Genomic DNA, 17,689 nt, shown 5'->3' with positions numbered 1-17,689 from the left:
AATTTATACTGTCAAATGCACACCATGACCAGCACAGGTGTATAATACACAGTTCAAACATTTTAAGTGCTGAAATTAACAAAGCAAAGAAAATAACCCAATTATTGAGAATAAAAAATGATTTGCAAGTTTAAATTACTATTATAGAATTTCAAGAAGTATTACTGCTCATCAAAACAATGATGGTTCCTTTGTAAATCTTGTTTTACTATTTCATTGTCCGATTCACAGATGTGTCATTTTAAAAATATCTCAGCTGGGTTAGGAGTGCAAGCCTTCAATCCCAACACTTGGAAGACAGTGACAGGCCAATCTCTTTAAGTTTGAGGCTACCTTGATCCACATAGTGAATTACAGGATAGCCATGGCTATGTAGAGATAGCCTGTCTCAAAAAAATTCCAAAAAGAAATAGTATATCTCGAATTATAGAACTTTTCCTAATATAGTCTGACTGGACTCTGACTGGTTTCAACAAACCTCTTATCTTTGCTTACATTAAAAGAACCGTGTTAACAGTGAAATTAAGATTGATAGCATCAGAAACTAACTTAGACTCAGTGCTTAAAAGAAGTTTCTGAGTCCAAATCTCCACAAAATGTAAGAAGTCTTTAAAAAAAATGTTCAGGAGAAAAATGGGCAAATCTTAGAAAGTGGTTGATGACTAAAGCCACAAAACCTAGTTTACCTCAAATGTGGTAAGTAGGCATCAATGGCAGTCCCAGGACAGAAGTCAGGTGTACCCCTGCTTGAGGTTATGCCTCCTGCAAGGAGAGTCAAGGAACTTGCAGATGGAAAGAACTGGAAGGCCAGGGTGCTGAGATTAATTCAGGTAGTAGAGGTCAAGATCATAGGGATTGAGTGGGAAATAAACTCGATAAAAAACTAGGTTAGAGATTTTGAGAATGGTCCCCATATGGTTATGTATTTGAATGCTTGCTCCCCGATGAGTGGAACTGAGTGGGAAATGTGACATGGCATGGCTGAAGGGGGTGTGCCAGTGGAAACTGGCCCTCTCTTTCTGCTCTGAGCTCCATGCTTGCCTACTGCCATCTTTCCTGTCATGACAATGGACTAACGCTCTGAAAAGTGTAAGCAAGTCCCCAATTAAAAGCCTTCTATCATAAGAGTGGATTGGACGATTTTCCCTTCACAGTAGTAAAACAGTATCTTAAACAGTCATTTGTATAATATTTTGGCAAACAAATCTGTCTGAATTCTGCCCAAGTCCTGGTAATGACTTCTTTGACAAAATATTGAGTCAGGAATACTGTTAGTACTTATGGTTCATACAGGTCTAGAGTGAAAAAGAGGGCACAAAGAATGAAATGTGCAGGGGGAAACGGGTCATTTTAGAAGGGAAGAGAAAAGGAGGCTCGCCCCGTCTTGTTTCTGGGCCCATTCAGTATGATACGGCCTAGCAGTTAATTTAGAGAGATGCACAAATTAACAGTATTGAGTATACATCAGAGAAACAGTATCAATAATTACTAACTTCAAAAGAGGACAGACAAGCTGGGTGTGGTGCGTATGCCTTTAATCCAGAACTCAGGTAGCTTTAGTTGGCAGTCACGTGCTGAAACAGGCAGTAATTTCCAAGGAGGTTGATGCCACTAAAGAGAAGGTAGCTGCTCTTCATTGTAAGCACGGGAAAAATGCCCTATGTAAGGCTCAAGTAATACCCCACTCACTTGAGCCTTCAATTTATGGAAGTAAAGGGCAAGTCAATACCCAGCCACAGAAAACAACTCCTTACAGAACATGTTACTCTGTTCCACGTGGGGCAGAGTCCATGCACAGCCAGATACCCATATGGTGGTATCCTGTGATTTTTTTAAATAAAGAGGCAAAATTTAAAGGTCATAGATTCCTCACCTGCGGTTTCAGCTCAGCAATGTTGCAGGCATCTGTGTTTGGCAGAACCAGAGCCCCACTGAGGAGACCCTAACAGCGTGAAGCTGTGAGGATGAAGCCTGGGTTACATTCTGAGACCACAAGATGTTGAGATATCAAATTATGGGGCATTTGCCATGGGGAGCTGCATATAGCAAGTGCATGCAGTCAAAGGGGGAGAGATGCATGAGAAGCTGCAGGGCTATGTCGCGACCACCCTCGACCAGCAAGAAGGACGCGGCAACGAGGAATCTTCTTCTCACAGTTTATTCGGGAAACTTGCTTACAGGGAGTGGCCCTGACCCCAGGGGGTCGGGTCTTAATATACTCAGCGATAGCCAATCAACTACACCCAGGTGGCACGCTAGGATAGGTTGTCACCAAGCAGATCTAGAAGCGTTCGTGGCCTTACTCCTAATAAGGAGTTGTTTACTTACTGAGAGCACTCGCCTTCAGGCTGGTGGAATGCGGAAACCGGCGCCATCTATAGGCGCCGTACTCTGCAGCTACCAACAGGGCTAAGCCTTATGAAAATGAAGCCCCAGATTGTTGGGGAAGTCCTGTTATTTGCCTGTTATTTGTCAATAAAGCACTGTCTGGCCTATAGGGAATCTAGATAGGAGGGACTAGGAGTCCAGGAGGTTTCTGGGAAGGAGAAACACAAGGAGTTCGAGATGTAACCGCCATGGGGTAGGAAGCCCGGAACTATTCTCCGGTAAGAGACATACTTAGATTAACAATTATGGGGTAATTACTTAAGTCAGAGCTAGCCAGTAAGAAACAAGCAAGGCCAACAGCTTCATAATTAATATAGCCTCCTGTGTGTTTATTTGGGGACTACAATGCAGCAGAGCCCAGGCGGCTGGCGGGGGATAAACCAAAGCGGCTAGCAAAGAAAAAGCTTCTCGTAACACCAGATGACTAAAACACAGAAGCAGGAATTAGTGTTTGTCCCGTTGGGTTTCAGTTTTGCTTTGGTCCAATCTTTCCTCACTGTGTTCTGACCTCTCCTTTGGATCAGGAATATATATTTTGTGCTGTTGTATGTTGGAATGATATAATTGGTTTGTTCATTTTGTAAGACACCACAGTCAAGAAAGTGCCAAACTACTAACAGTATTTATACTAACCTAACTAAAGTGTCTTTTCAAGAAAAAGTATGTAACAATTCACATTTATCCTCTGAAACTTCTGGATCCCACAGGGCAGTGTCTGATAACTGATGGGCTGACCTTAGCAGGGAGTTGGGTTAATCTTTAGCAGAAGGCCACCATGTGATTTGCTGCCATCTTGGTTTGTGTCCTATCCTGAAGGAAGCAGCCATGTGACCTTTGGTAACAATTTCATAAAAGAGGTAAATTCTATGTGAACTTGTGATTACTATAACGACATCACATAAACCAAAATGGTGCCACCCATAAATGTACTGGTACCACTGAGTCTTCAAATTATTACCCCATTTATATACTAGGGAGGTGACACCAGACTTTCATAATTTGTGTTTGCTTTACTTTATTTTTGACACATAGCTTTACATAACATATCTCCTGGCTTCCCCATTGACTGAAGAATTTTCTTAGCCATGTACCTCCAAAAGGAAGCTGACACTTTAAAAGTATTTAGACATGGAAGACTCATGGAAATTAGCATCAGCCTTGAGCTGGTCTTGGGAAAGCTCACATCCCAAGGAAACCAAAGGGATACATTGCTGGGTGTAAGACAAGCTGCTACCACTGGCAGCTATGATAGCTGGAGGGTACATACACAGGCCACGCTGAGTCTTAATGTACTGTCCCAGGGGCACCTTCCTCCTTCCTTTTGTCTAGGTTTGATGCCAACTTTTATGTCTGCTGCAGCATGGCCCTCAAGCTCACACTTTTGTTTTCATTTTCTAGTTGCTGTAATATAAACATGTTGTGGAAATAAAACACCCAAATATTATTTCTTTCTCCATTATCTTGTATGTCTTGTGATGGCTGTGCTCTATGTTCTCTGATCCATGGGTATTTAAGCTAAGATTGCATATGGTCAATTATACTATTCCTTTTTGAACCTAGGCAGCCTGATTTATATAAGCCATTTCTAAAAGGGAGAGTTTGGCCTGTATGTTATCATGCTTGACTCCTATTTATAATGAGAAATGTAGCAGGAATTAATAGATTATAGGTTTAGAGAACAGGCTTAAGGGAATGTTTATGGAAATATTGTAAGTTTATCCCACAAGAGAGCCAAAATTCTTATTAACTAATATTTATTAAAAGTCTACTAATTTCTTTACCATGTGAGTTTTAATATATACATTCCAATAGTTTTGCCAGATAAGCATACAGCACAGACAGGGTAAAATCAGGCAGAGAAAAAAATCAAGGAGAATTCAGTAAGGTCACAGGTATTATTGACTCGTATGTCTAGGAGCAGATGATCCATACAGACCCTATCTTCTGGTTCATTAATGAAGAGGAGGATACAGGTATCCAGTTAAACATCAGTAAAGCAGCTAATATGAGAGGCATTTCCTTTTACTTCTGTCTTAGTATTTTATTGCTGTGAAGAGACACTGTGACAGAAACTCTTATAAAGAAAAACATATTATGGGGTCTGGCTTACAGTTTCAGAGGTTTAGTCCATTATTGTCATGGCAGAAACCGTGGTAGCATGCAGGCAGACATGGTGCTGGAGAAGGAGCTGAGATTTCTACATCTTGACCCAAAGGCAGCAGGAGACTACCACATTAGACCTACTTTGAGCATACAAGATCTCAAAGCCCACCTCCACAGTGGCACACTTCCTTCAAGGCCACTCCTCCTCCAACCAGGCCACACCTGAGAGTGCCACTCCCTATGGCACTATTCCAACACATGGTTCTATGGGGGCCATTCCTACTCCAAACACCACAGCAACTCTGAGAAAATAGGCTCTAAGAACCCTCCTGAGGACGCTCTGCAGAGGCAGACAAAGAAGATATCTCAGGTTACTTTTATTTTTCTTAAAAGATGGGTAGATGTCAGTAAAAGTTCTCCCTCACTGTATTTTTATGCTTTGGGGTCTCTCCTATCTCTTGGCCTTATGAACAAAGTATCAATAGTTTTCTGTAACCAGTCCTGGCTTAAATATAAACTGTACAATAAAGAGTGCCCCTTGTATAAAAATAACTCAGAGAATTATGTTTTTCTATATCTTGATCTCTTTACAGGATGGGGGTTACTAAGTTTTTCAGGTTATCTGCTTCTATTTGCAGATACACCTACAATGATTGTGGGTATTTGTCACACCAAGTCTAGCCAGAGAGGGTCCAGACTGGGTCTTGACAAAATTATCTCCAATGGATATGAAACGCTATTGTTGAATGTAAGTGCAGAACCTCTAGAAGATACTAGTTTCACATTTAGCCCTGGGGAGAATCCAGCACACCTGTTCCAACAACTCAGCATCTTTGGAAAGCAGCCACAGTTCACCATGTTGGGTCTTCCTAGCTCACCCAAACTCATCTACACTCTCCCTAAAGATCCAGGAAGCAGCCTCACAGTGCAGCACATGCTCCTACCTGAGTAAGAGAGCAAGCCTGCAACTCGGAGGCCAGAAGAGCCCTCCAACCCTGTAGACTGCTGCATCCCCTAGGAGGCCCTGACTGCCTAGTGAGTCCTGAGTGACAAGAGCAGCTTCCTAAAGGAGATAGTGTGCTAAAGGAACACAGCACAGTGTTTACCTAAGATAGGGATTGCCAGGTCCCCTGAAGACAGCCAAAGAAGGGTGACCCTACTTGACCTAAGACAGGAGTGCCTCCTCATTAGAAAATAAAAAAGGGGGAATTGTGGGAACAACAGACCTTGGCCGGAGGCCCACTTCCCTGGGAGCAGGCAGCTGTAACTGACTGCAGAGTAAACGTGTTTACTAAAAACATGTTTACTAAAAACAATCTGGTGCCCATAAGAAACGTTTACCAGAGCAATAAGTTCCTGATAAGGGCTCACTCATGGGAACACCCTGACTTTGATCTTTCCATTGGCTAACCGCCTCTTCCTGACCCCCCACCACTGACTCTGGTGTCAGGCGCATATAACCAGCCAGGGTAAAAATAAGGCAAAGCTTTCTTGGGGGGCTTTTTGAAGTTTTCTGGAAGCCTTCTTGAAGCTTTCTTTGCACCACCAAGTGGTCTCTGTGTCATCAGTCCCAACACCCTCCGCACATTCTTGGACACAGGCTGCGCACACAGCACCTATCCTGGCTTCACAGATATAGATCAGTCCCAGTTCTGCAGAGATTTGCAATTCAGAAGCATTCATGTCTGGCCTCAAAAGCCAGACCTTATTTAACCAAGAATCCAGTAGCTGTCTGGTCCAAAAGGCTGGATGTCTCAGCTGATCTTCAGTATAAAGAGGAATCTTGGGAAGTGGGCTCTAATACTAGAGAGAACTAGGGTAAACAGGAAAGGAAAAACTTCCTTCTTCCATGCTCTGTATGTAGGCCACCAACATAGGTAGCCTAGATAGAAGATAGATCTTTCCCACCTCAAAGGAACGCTCCACAGGGAGATTAATGTGGGTTTTACCATTTCACGGGGTTCATTAAGATAAACCCCTCACAGGTGTCATGAGGTGCACTGGTTTCAGTTAACTCTGGATGTAGTTAAGTTGACAACCAACAATACTGACCACAAGAGCCAATAAGAATTGCTGAGAAAGATTTCTTACCTGAAGCAACCAAGGAGAGCATGGGAAGCATTTCCAAAGATTCCTAAACATGCTCAGGTAACAAGCCCACTTATGAAAATGGTCACAATGTAAAAGCGGAGATGCGTGGGGCATTCTTACCACAAAGTCAGGTAGAAAGCTATGTAAGATATAAAAATTATGGACAGAAATACTTCGGGCATACCCATCTTGTTCTTAATTGAAAATCAAGTAAATGATAATGTAAAAATTGATCTCTGAGTAGCTAATGCTGTTAATGATGATATATGATCTGAAAGATAGATGTATCAATGCCACAGTTCTCACAAATGCAAAAGACAGAGGGCAGAAATGCAGAAAATATGAAGGCCCCACAAGCATTTTCTGATGTCAGATATTAACTTGACTGCCCCTTGTTGATCTACATTCATTGGTCCAATGTCTGCCTTTGCCATAGCTTCTACATATTTCAGAAGGGACATGTGTTCTGTTTGAATTATGCTTACCAAAAGCATTGTTTCTTGGAACTCCATGCTTACAAACCCTTGTTAGGTGACCATGTTTGCCATAATGAAACACTTGACATTTTGATTTTTCTTCAATCCTCTGGAAGTCACCTCTCCTATCCATGCACCAGTATAGTCATGAGATTCAATATTTTTTCCGTTTGATTTTTATTTTGAAAGACCCCTACCCAGGGCCCCCCTAGGAAAAGAAAAGCAAGGCCAGGCCATTGCCTAATGAAAGAAACCCAGACCAGGTGTCTCACCCTCAAAACAGGATGTCTGTGATCACTATAGCAGTCATGGGACCCGGATAATAATTGCTGAAGCGTGCTGGGAACTTTCATATGACAATACTAGAAAACCTAGTCCTTGGCAACTACCCTGGCCCCCAATTGTGTCTGATCACTATAGCAATCATGGGACCCGGATAATAATTACTGAAGCGTGCTGGGAACTTTCATATGACAATACCAGGACACCTAGTCCTTGGCAACTACCCTTGCCCCCAGTTGTGTCTATGATCACCATTGTAGTCATGGGACCAGGATAATAATTGCTGAAGTATGCCTGGGTCTTTCATAAAGTAATACCAGGAAACTTAGTCCGTGGGAACTACCCCTGCCCCCAAGATGAGCCAATGAAATGCCTGTTACTTATGTAACCATTGAAACTATATAAATATTGTACTCCCTGAAAGCCTGGTATGCTCTGCACCCGAGTTGCAGTAGCATCCGCAGGCGCCTGTGTACTCAATAAATCACCTCTTGCATTTGCAGCCAGTGGTCTGGCCCCGGTTCTTGGGCAGAGGGTTTGGTTCAGTGCCCGGCGCTTTGATGCCGAGGTCTTTCAATTTAAATTAGAAACAATCTTTTTTTAGGGAACTGAGATCTAATATTATTTATATCAATCCATTCGTCCAAGGGTGCTGATCTGGCCTTTAATGGCCTAATTACCCTTATGCATTGTGCATTAATATTTTCGAAAGTCAGAGATTCAGTTATTTGTCTAGTTTCTCAGTCTGTTATTATTATATTACTGCTAAAGTCAGTCTTTGTAAGAAATCCATGAAGGTGGCGGGGAGGGGGGCGTGGTGGCGCACGCCTTAAATCCCAGCACTTGGGAGGCAGAGGCAGGTGGATCTCTGAATTGAGCCAACCTGGTCTACAAGAGAGAGTTCCAGGACAGCCTCCAAAGTCACAAAGAAACCCTGTCTCGAAAAAGAAAGAAAGAAGAGAAAGCCTTAAGCTCTTCCTCTCTAACTTTACAATGCAATGCTGAAATTGGTTCTCCATTGAATTCCTGTTTGGGTATGAAAATCTCTATGAACTGTTTCATTAAGCTTTTCTCAAGCTTGTATCTTAGCACTCATATTAACTAACTTTTTTTAAGTTATAAAACAAAAATGATAAATGTGACATGAAAAATAAATGACCCAGAGACTGATATTGGATTTCAAGCTGCAAGTTGAAGAGCAGAAAAGCAAAGTCATTCTACCTCAGAAGGAAAGGCAATTCTGGCTCCACCAAATCTGAGAACATAACCTCTCTTCGGCATTGCTGGAGAATCCTCAGACTTCAGTGTCTTTGTATCCTCAATGTGGCTGAAGAATGGATCCCTGATGTTGACTACTAAGACCCTGCTCCTACCTATCTTTTATACTCCTCCAGTGATGGATTAAAGGCGTGTGATCCCAGGTGCTGGGATCATCTTTGTGTGAGTCATTTCTCTTTAGAACTGGATCTGGGGGCTGGAGAGATGGCTCACAGGTTAAGAGCATTGACTGCTTACTCTTCCATAGATTCCGAATTCAATTTCCAGCAACCACATGGTGGCTCACAACCATCTACAATTCAATCTGATGCCCTCTTCTAGGATGTAGGAAGAACACTCTATATGTAATAAATAAATAAATAAATCTTTTAAAAAAAGAAGAAAAACTAGATCTGGGTGGCCTTGGACTCACAGAGATCACCTACCTCTTAATACTGAGTCCTAGGATTAAAGGTGTGTACCACCACCTGCTAGCTTCTAGCTGCTGGTACTAAAGGTGTGTGTCACCACTGCCTAATCTCTATAGCTTGAGGCTAGCTTAGCTTTCAGAATCCTTGGGCAAGCTTTAATAAATCATAAATAATATATCACCACAGATAAAACTGTTGTTTATAATGGAGACTGTATAAGTCCAATCTAAATTAGTTTTCCTCTCATTTAATTGTTCCACTTTCAAACTGTCCAGCATATTATCATACAGAGACCTAAATCCCTCCATTGTAGTAGTGTTTCCCATTTTTCAGCATGGGAAGTAACTCTTTTAACTAATTCTTCCCTTTAAAAATTGCCAGTTTTATTACCAAGTATGTCAATAATGTCAGTGAGTTGTGAGATGTAGCATGTCTGACTGGAGAACTAGCATGTAGCTGTGAGGGGACCACAAAGGGGGAGGATGCGCAATAGGAAGCTACCTAATGTGATGCTAGGACAGAAAGTTTTTCTCTCTAAATGAACAACAGGGCCCCACTGCAAAGGACAACTTCATCACAGGTCACCAAATGTAGAGAGGTAGAGCAGGTGCAGCTTTGCAGCCTTTACCCCTATGTTCTAGTCTCATTGGCATGAGAAGGTCTTCTACAAACTACAGAAAGAGAAATGTGGATACCAGTCCACTCACAAAAGCCTCCATCCACAATCTGTCCTGCCTGCAAATTATGATGGGGCATAGTGGCAAAGAAGTTATAGGAGTGGCCAAGCAATGTTTGGTTTAACTTGAGGCCCAGGTATTGAAGGGAATTGTACTGCCTGAATTGCCAGGAATGTCATAAAGACAACATGGATAGCACTGGTCCTGTATGAGTCTGTAGTATGACCTCCCTTGTATGTTACAGCTTCTAGTTAGCTTGATGTTTCTGTGGGACTCCTAACAATGGGAGCAGTGTAGCTGACTCTTTTGCCTGTTCATGAGACACCTTTCCTTCTTGTGAAACTATCCATGGTAGCCAGAGCTGATACACAGAGAAACCCTGTCTCAACGTCTACCCCCCCAAAAAAAAAAAAACAAAACAAAACAGCAAAGTAAAAGCCCGCATATTGAGGCTTCACATCAAACTCACAGAGATCCACCTGCCTCTGTCTCCCAAGCACTTAATAGTTTTGTGTTTTCTTTGGTCTTCTTTGGCTGTCCTCTCCAGGAGGCCTGCTCTTTCCTGAAGAGGAAATGTAGGGGAAGATGATCTGGGGAAGAAGAGAAGTGGGCAGGACTTAGGAGGAGTGGAGGGAGGGGAAAATCTGGCAGGTATTTATTGTATGAGAGAAGAGTCTATTTTCAATTTTTAAAATTCTATTGAATTTTTCTTAAATGAAAATGCAAAAAAGGGAAGCAATAATGAACAAGAAGTGAGTAGTGAACACAGCAAAAGCATGATTTTGAGAGATACAGTGCTCGGTCTGTGTGTGTAGAGGGTGATCATCACATGGGAACTTGTGACAAGTCCATTCTCAGGCCCTGTCTAGATCTGTAAAATCAGAAGTTTTCCTCTCAGCAATGTAATGGATACATCATGCAGGAAACAAACCCAGTCATTTTCTTATGTTATCTTTCACTAGTTTTGATCATGGGATTACAGACATTCCTGCTCATTTAATTCCAAAGAAATGCTCTTGCACCTCATTAAGGAAAACTATGGCTTGATAACTATTCAATTAATAGAAATGTGCCGTGCCCGCTGCACAGCCTGTATCCGAGAATGTGGTGAGGGTGTCAGGATTGATGACACAGAGACCAGTCAGTTGCGTTAAGAAAACTTTATGCTCCCCAAGAAGGCTCAAGAGAACTCCCCAAGAAACGCTTCCCTCCAGAAAAGCTTCTGCCACACACACATACATTTCCTCCTCCTGGCTGGTGGTTATATCCCTGACACCAGAATTGGTAGCAGCAGCAGGGGGGCAGGAAGAGGCGGCTAGCCATTGGAAAGATCAAAGTCAGGGTGTTTCAGTGAGCGAGCCCTTATCGGGAACTTATGGCTCCAGTAAACATTTCTTAGGGCACTGGGTTGTTTTCAGTAAACATTTTTTTAGTAACATTGTCTCACAGCTGCCTACTCCCAGGCTGATGGGGAAGTGGGTCTCTGGCCAAGAAATGCATATATAATGTTAACCAGTATTGCTAAATTGCATTATGTAATACATCATACATATACAAACTGATACGAAATATTAAAATTTTAAACACATTCACCAAATAAAAAATTAAAGTATTATCATGTAAGGCAAGTAATTTGATCCCAAGAAAACAGAAAGATTGATCATTTGTCTAAGACTATTACATATTGGTTAAATTATAGTTTATTGTCATTATTTAAGTAAAACAAAACAAATAAGTCTTTTTTAACCTCATTTTTACTCTTTCATGCAGTATGGCTCACTGGCAAAATGCTCTCAGATTATCCAAATAAAGAAAGAAATTTTCTGCATTCTTATGGTTTACTATAATACCATGTTTGCATTTTATTTATATAACAACTCTTGCTACAAAAAGCTTGATATTGATGTCAAAAGTAGCCAACTGCAGTGCCTGGGGACCGCCATTGAGCCTTCCCTCCCAGCAGAGCCTATGCACCCCAGATTCCTAGTCTTCTTCTTCAAACATGGGACAAGGAAATTCTGGGGAATTCCTCCCACTTGCCCTCTCTTGGATCTCCTGGCCTGGGGACCACAGCCAGGTGGACTCACGCCTGGATGACCAAGCAAACAGGAGCCTGCAGAGAGAACCACTGTACTCCCATCCCCACTCAGGGCAGAGGGCAGAGGACAGAGAACAGAGGCCAGAGAGTATTGGATTTGCTTGCACCCACCGAAAGGGAACACTGGTCGTCTACCCACCAGGAGAGGAAGAGGCCCTTTCTACCCCCCTGGAAGAAATGATGGGAAAGCGACAATATAAGAACACACTCAGTAACTGAAAAACAAATATGACACCACCAGAGTCTAGAGATTCTACACCAGCAAGTCCTGAACATCCCAATGCAAATGAAGCAGAAGGGAATGACCTTAAAAACACCTTCATGAAAATGATAGAGACCCTCAAAGAGGATATGAGAAAATCCTTTAAAAAATGGAAGAAAAAAACAAACCAAAAATTCCAACAAATGCAAGAAAGGGAGGAAAACACAAAGCAAAAATTACAAGAAAGAATCCACATAGTGCAAGGGTTAAAAGCTGACATGGAGATAATAATAAAACACAGTCTGAAGGAATGCTGGAAATAGAAAAACTGGGGAAACAGTCAGATACTACAGATGTAAGCATAACCAACAGAATACAAGAAATGGAAGGGAGAATCTCAGGTGTTGAAGACACACTAGGAGAAATAGATTCACTGACCAAAAAAAACCTTAAGTCCAACCAATCCCTAATACAAAATATCCAGGAAATATGGGACACTATGAAAAGACCAAACTTAAGAACAATAGGTATAGAAGAAGGTGAAGAAAACCAGATCAAAGATACAGAAAACATATTCAACAAAATTATAGAGGAAAACTTTTCCAACCTAAAGAAAGACATGCCAATGAAGGTTCAAGAAGTTAACAGAACACCAAATAGAGTGAACAACAAAAAAAGTCCCCTAACCACATAATAATCAAGACCACAAGCATACAGAATAAAGAAAGAATACTTAGAGCAGCTAAGGAAAAAGGTCAAATTGCATATAAAGGCAAATCTGTCAGAATTACACCTGACTTCTCCATGGAAACTTTGAAAGCCAGAAGGTCCTGGATAGATATTCTATCAACACTAAGAGACCACCAATGCCAGCCCAGACTACTATACCCAGTAAAGCTTTCAATCAATATAGATGGAGAAAACAAGATATTCCATGACAAAACCATATTTAAACAATACATATCCACTAACCCAGCCCTACAGAAAGTACTGGAAGGAAAACTCCAACCCAAGAAGTTAACTACAACCAGAAAAGCATAGGCAATCGATAATCCCACTTTACCAACAACCAAAAGAGAAAAGGGGTGAAAATCCACATACAATTCCAACAACAACCTATCCAAAACAAGCAAGAATAAGCAATCAAAGGTCATTAATATCCCTCAATATTAATGGTCTTAACTCGCCCTTAAAAAGGCACAGGCTAGCAGAATGGATTCAAAGAAAGAATCCACCCTTCTGCTGCATACAAAAAAACACACCTCAGCTTCAAAGACAGATGTTACCTCAGAGTTAAAGGTTGGGAAAAGATTTTTCTAATCAAATGGACCCAAGAAACAAGCGGGGGTCGCAATCCTAATATCTAACAAACTAGACTTTAAACTGAAATCAATCAAAAGAGATGAAGGAGGTCATTTAATATTCATCACAGGATAAATCCACCAAGATGAAGTCATGATTCTAAACATCTATGCCCCAAATACAAAGGCATCCACATTCATAAATGAGACACTTCTAAAACTCAAATCACACATAAAACCTCACACACTTATAGTGGGAGACTTCAACACCCCACTCTCACCACTAGACAGGACTACCAGACAGAAACTTAACAAAGGAACTAATAGAAGTTATAACCCAATTTGGTTTAACAGATATCTATACATTCCATCCAAACACAAAAGAATATACCTTCTTCTCAGCGCCACATGGAACCTTCTCAAAAGTTGACAACATACTTGGCAACATATCAAACCTCAACAGGTACAAAAAAATTGGAATAACTCCATGTATCTTATCAAACCACCATGTTTTAAAGCTAGAATTCAACAACAACACAAATTGCAGAAAACTTACAAACTCGTGGAAATTGAATAATGCTCAATTGCACCACTCCTGGGTCAAAGAAGAAATAAAAAAGAAATTAAGACTTCCTAGAATTCAATGAGAATGAAAACACAACACACCCAAACTTATGAGATACTTTTAAATCAGTGCTAAGAGGAAAGTGCTTAGCACTAAGTGCCCACATGGAGAAACAGAGAAACTGGAGAGCAGTCACACTAGAGAATTAACAGCACAATTGAAAGCTCTAGAACAAAAAAGAAGCAAAGTCACCCTGGAGGAGTAGATGCCAGGAAATTAACAATTGAGGGCTGAAATCAATAAAGCAGAAACTAGGAAAACAATACAAACAATCAATATAACAAAGAGTTGGTTCTTTGAGAAAATCAACAATATAGGCAAACCTTTATCCAAACTCACCAAATGGCAGAATGTGAACATGCAAATTAACAAAATCAAAAATAGAAAGGGAGACATAACAATGGACACTGAGGAAATCCAGAGAATCATCAGGTCACACTTTGAAAACCTGTACTCCACAAAATTTGGAAATTTAAAGGAAATGGACAATTTTCTGGCTAGATATCATCTGCCAAAATTAAATCAAGAACAGATAATCAATTTAAATAGAACTATAACTTACTCCTAAGGAAATAGAAACAGTCATCAAAAGTCTCCCAACCAAAAAAAAAAAAAATCCCAGGGCCAGATGGCCTCAGTGCAGAATTCTACCAGAAATTCAAAGGTCATCTTATGCCAATTCTCCTGAAAGTATTCCATGCAATAGAAGCAGAAGGATCTTTGCCAAACTCTTTTTACAAGGCTTCAATAACCTTGATACCCAAGACACACAAAGACAGAACTAAGAAAGAGAACTTCAGACCAATTCCACTCATGAACATTGATGCAAAAATACTCAATAAAATTCTGGCAAATCGGATCCAAGAAATAGGTTTCATCCCAGGGATGCAGGGATGGTTCAACATACAAAAATCCATCAATTTAATCCACCATATAAACAATCTGAACAAGAAAAACCACATTATCATCTCACTAGAAGCTGAAAAAGCCTTTAACAAAATCCAACACCCCTTCATGATGAAGGTCTTGGAGAGATCCGGGATAACAGAAACATACCTAAACATAACAAAAGCTATATACAGCAAACTAACAGCCAACATCAAACTAAATGGAGAGAAACTCAAAGCAATTCCTCTAAAATCAGGAACAAGACAAGGCTGTCCACTCTCTCCATACTTCTTCAATATTGTACTTGAAGTTCTAGCCAGAGCAATAAGAAAACAAAAGGAGATCAGGAGGTACAAATTGAAAAGGAAGAGGTCAAACTTTCACTGCTTGCAGATGATATGATAGTTTACATAAGTGACCCGAAAAACTCTACCAGGGAACTACTACAGCTGATAAATACCTTCAGCAAAGTGGCAGGATACAAGATTAATTCAAGAAAATCAGTAGCCTTACTATATACAGATGATAAAAGGGCTGAGAAAGAATTGCCACAAACAACATAAAATACCTTGGGGTAACCCTAAGCAAACAAGTGAAAGGCCTGTATTGCAGGAACTTTGAGTCTTTAAAGAAAGAAATTAAAGAAGACCCCAGAAAATGGAAAGATTTCCCATGGTCTTGGATAGGTAAGATCAACATCGTTAAAATGGCAATCTTGCCAAACGCAATCTTCAGATTCAATGCAATTCCCATTAAAATCCCAACACAATTCTTCACATACCTTGAAAGAACAATTCTCAACTTTATATGGGAAAACAAAAGACCCAGGACAGCCAAAACATCCCTGTTCAACAAGGCAACGCCCAGAGGCATCATCATCCCTGACTTCAAGCTCTATTATAGAGTTATAGTTCTAAAAACAGATTAGTAGTGGCACAAAAATAGACAGGTAGACCAATGAAATCAAACTGAAAACCCTGATATTAAGTCACACACATATGAACACTTGGTTTTTGACAAAGAAGCTAAAATTATACAATAGAAACAAAGAAGGCATCTTCATCAAACAGTGCTGGCATAACTGGATGCTGGCATGTAAAAGACTGCACATAGATCCATGTCTATCGCCATGCACAAAACTTAAGTCCAAATGGATCAAAGATATCAACATAAATCCAGTCACACTGAATCTCTTAGAAGAGAAAGTGGGGGGGGCACCCTTGAACAAATCAGTACAGGAGATTGCTTCCTGAGCGTAACACCAGTATCACAGACACTGAGATTGACAATTAAGAAATGGGACCTCCTAAAACTGAGAAGCTTCTGCAAGGCAAAGGACACAGTCAGCAAGACAAAAAGGCAGCACACAGAATGCGAATATTCATTAATCCCACATCTGACAGATGGCTGATCTCCAAAATATACAAAGAACTCAAGAAGGAAGTCTCCAAAGTGCGAAAGGATCCAATTAAAAAGTGGCCTACAGAACTAAATAGGGAATTCTCAAAATAGAGGAGAGTAAAATGGCTGAGAGACACTTAAGAAAGTGTTCAGCATCCCTAGCAATCAGGGAAATGCAAATCAAAACAACTCTGAGATACCATCTTACTCCTGTCAGCATGGCTAAAATCAAAAACTCCAATGACAGTTTATGCTGGAGAGGATGTGGAGAAAGAGGAACATTCCTCCACTGCTGATGGGAGTACCAACTAGTACAGCCACTATGGAAATCAGTCTGGAGATTCCTCAGGAAAATAGGAATCAGTCTACCAAAAGACCCAGCAATTCCACCTTTAGGCATATACCCAAAAGATGAACATTCTTACAACAAGGGCGTCTGTTCCACTATGTTTATAGCAGCATTATTTGGAATAGCCAGAACCTGGAAGAAACCTCGATGCCCCTCAACTGAAGAGTGGATACAGAAAATGTGGTACATTTACACAATGGAGTACTACTCAGCAAAAACAAACAAACAAAAAAATGGAATCTTGAAATTTGCATGTAAATGGATGGCATTCTGAGTGAGGTAACCCAGTCACAAAAAGACAAACATGGTATGTACTCACTCATATATGGATTTTAGACATGAATCAGGGGAGTGTCAGTCTACAATCCCACTGCCAGAGAGTCTGGGAAACAGGAAGGACCCTAAGAGAGATATGCATGGTGTGCCAGAGAAGGTGGAATGAGACAAGATCTCCTGAGCAGATTGGGAGCATGGTGAAGAGGGGAGAGGGAGCCAGGAAAAAGAGAGGGAGAAGAGGAGGGGAAATGAGGACATAGGGGAGCAGGAAGGTTGTGTTGGAGGAAGAATAGAGGAGAGCAGAATGAGAGATACCATAATAGAGGTAGTCATTCTAGGTTTGAAGGGAGATCTGGCACTACTGAGATTTCCAGAGATCTACAAGGATGACACCAACTGGCAAACCAAGCAATAGTGGAGAGACTACCTTAAATGTCCCTCCCTGATAATGATTTTGACGACTACCTTTATGCCATCCTAGAACCTCCGTCCAGTGACAGATGGAAGCAGAGGCAGACAGCCACAGCTAAACACTGAACTGAATTCCTGGAACCCAGTGACAGAGAGGGAGGAATGATGAGCAAAGGGGTCACCCAGAGAAACAGCTGACCTGAACAAAGGGGAGATCTTGGACCCCAGACTGATGGCTGAGAGGCCAGCATGGGACTGATCCAGATCCCCTGAATGTGGGTGTCAGTTCGGAGAACTAGGCAATATATGTGGCTTTGGGAAGTAGATCAGTATTTATCCCTGGCACACAAATGGTCTTAGGGTGTCCATCATACAATGAGGGATGCTGTCTCAATCTGGACACTTAGGGGTGGGCCTGGGCCCTCCCCAGAAC

The sequence above is a fragment of the Mesocricetus auratus genome, unplaced genomic scaffold, assembly GCF_017639785.1.
Source record: "Mesocricetus auratus isolate SY011 unplaced genomic scaffold, BCM_Maur_2.0 Super-Scaffold_6731, whole genome shotgun sequence".
In the NCBI taxonomy this organism is placed as follows: Eukaryota; Metazoa; Chordata; class Mammalia; order Rodentia; family Cricetidae; genus Mesocricetus; species Mesocricetus auratus.
This window is presented reverse-complemented; position numbering follows the sequence as displayed.